The sequence below is a fragment of the Arachis hypogaea genome, chromosome 11 (genome assembly GCF_003086295.3).
Source record: "Arachis hypogaea cultivar Tifrunner chromosome 11, arahy.Tifrunner.gnm2.J5K5, whole genome shotgun sequence".
Lineage (NCBI taxonomy): Eukaryota > Viridiplantae > Streptophyta > Magnoliopsida > Fabales > Fabaceae > Arachis > Arachis hypogaea.
Window position 1 is genome coordinate 45,036,108 of NC_092046.1, and position 2,912 is coordinate 45,039,019.

Consider the following 2,912-nt stretch of genomic DNA (forward strand, 5'->3'; position numbering starts at 1 on the left):
TAGTTAGGTAGTTTTGAAAAAGTTAAGAAACAAACAAAAAGTTAGTTAGTTAGTTGAAACAAATTTTGAAAAGATAAGAAGTTAGGAAGTTAGAAAAGATATTTTGAAATCAATTTTTTGAAAAAGATAAGATGAGAAGATATTTTTAAAAAGATATGATAGAAATTAGTTTTTGAAAAAGATTTGATTTTTAAAATCATAATTAATGACTTGATTCACAAGAAATCACAAGATATGATTCTAGAACTTAAAGTTTGAATCTTTCTTAACAAGTAAGTAACAAACTTGAAATTTTTGAATCAAAACATTAATTGAATAGTTATTTTCGAAAATTTTATATAAAAATAAGAAAAATATTTTTGAAAAAGATTTTTGGAATTTTCGAAAATAACTAAGAAATTTGAAAAAGATTTGATTTTTGAAAAAGATTTTGAAAAAGATAAGATTTTCAAATTGAAAATTTGATTTGACTCATAAGAAACAACTTTGATTTTTAAAATTTTTTGAAAAAGTCAACTCAATTTTCGAATTTGATGAGAGAAAAAGGGAAAGATATTTTTTTGAATTTTTATGAAAACATGAAAATTATGCAATGCATGAAATTTTTAGATCAAAACATGAATGTATGCAAGAATGCCATGAATGTCAAGATGAACACCAAGAACACTTTGAATGTCAAGATGAACATCATAGACACAATTTTGAAAAAAATTTTTTAATGCAAAGAAAACATGCAAGACACCAAACTTAGAATTCTTTAATGCTTACGCACTAAGGATTCAAGAATGCATATGAAAAACAAGAAAAGACACAAAACATGAAATCATCAAGATCAAACAAGAAGACTTACCAAGAACAACTTGAAGATCATGAAGAACACTATGAATGCATGATATTTTCGAAAAATGCAAGATGCATATGCAAGTGACACCAAACTTATGATATGACTCAAGACTCAAACAAGAAACACTAAAATATTTTTTATTTTTATGATTTTCTAATTTTTTTTTTTTTGGATTTTTATTTTATATTTTTCGAAAATTTATTTAGAAAAAGGAAAAATAAGGATTCCAAAATTTTTAATATGAATTCTAGGAATCTTGCCATGTTAGTCTTAAAGCTCCAATCAAAGGGTCTGGCATGGCTTAACAGCCAGCCAAGCTTTAGCATATAATTACATGGGCTGGAGTGATTAGTTGAATACCAATCCCAAAGTAGTTTGGGTATGGCTTTATAGCCAGATATGAATCAACATATTTCATGAAACACTAGAATTCATTCTTAAAAATTTTGAAGCCATAGAATAATTTATTTTTGAAAACTTTTTTTTTTGAAAACTTTTTTTTTTTCGAAAACAAAGAAGAATTTTTGAAAGATTTTTGAAAAATTTTTGAAAACAAAACAAAAAGAAAATTACCTAATTTGAGCAACAAGATGAACCGTCAGTTGTCCAAACACGAACAATCCCCGGCAAAGGCGCCAAAAACTTGGTGCACGAAATTGTGATCTCCAGGCTCGAACAAATCCTGGTAATGGCTCCAAAGCTTGGTGCTCTGATCTTAATTCATGATTGTCACAACTTCGATACAACTAACCAGCAAGTGCACTGGGTCGTCCAAGTAATACCTTACGTGAGTAAGGGTCGAATCCCACGGAGATTGTTGGTATGAAGCAAGCTATGGTCACCTTGCAAATCTCAGTCAGGCAGATATAAAGTGATAATGGTGTTTTCGAATATTATATAATAAAATAGGGATAGAGATACTTATGTAATTCATTAGTAGGAATTTCAGATAAGCGAATGGAGATGCTTTTCGTCCCTCTGAACCTCTGCTTTCCTGCTATCTTCACCCAGTCAGTCTTACTCCTTTCCATGGCTGGCTTTATGTGATACATCACCACTGTCAATGGCTACTTTCGGTCATCTCTCGGGAAAATGATCCAATGCCCTGTCACGGCACGGCTAATCGTCTGGAGGCATCACCCTTGTCAATGGCTTCATCTTATCCTCTCAGTGAATAATATGCTCACGCACCCTGTCACGGCACGGCTATTCATCTGTCGGTTCTCGATCATGCTGGAATAGGATTTACTATCCTTTTGCGTCTGTCACTAACGCCCTGCAATCGCGAGTTAGGAGCTCGTCACAGTCATTCAATCATTGAATCCTACTCGGAATACCACAGACAAGGTTTAGACCTTCCGGATTCTCTTGAATGCCGCCATCATTCTAGCTTACGCCACTAAGATTCTGGTTAGGAGATCTAAGAGATACTCATTCTAGCTTATTTCATGCAGAACAGAAGTGTTTGTCAGACACGCGTTCATAAGGGAGAAGGATGATGAGCGTCACACATAATCATCACCTTCATCACGTTCTTGGGTGCGAATGGATATCTTAGAAGCGAAATAAGAAGGATTGAATAGAAAACAGTAGTACTTTGCATTAATCTTTGAGGGACAGCAGAGCTCCACACCTTAATCTATGGAGTGTAGAAACTCTACCGTTGAAAATACATAAGTGAAGGTCCAGGCATGGCCGAGATGGCCAGCCCCCTAAAACATGATCAAAGGATCATAAGGTAATCCAAAGATGTCTAATACAATAGTAAGAGGTCCTATTTATAATAAACTAGCTACTAGGGTTTACATGAGTAAGTAATTGATGCATAAATCCACTTCCTGGGCCCACTTGGTGTATGTTTGGGCTGAGCTGAAGTGTAGCACGTGCAGAGGCCATTTGTGGAGTTGAACGCCAGTTTCTGTGCCAGTTTGGGCGTTCAACTCTGGTTTTGGATCCTTTTCTGGCGCTGGACGCCAGATTTGGGCAGAAGGCTGGCGTTGAACGCCAGTTTACGTCGTCTATTCTTGGCCAAAGTATGGACTATTATATATTGCTGGAAAGCCCTGGA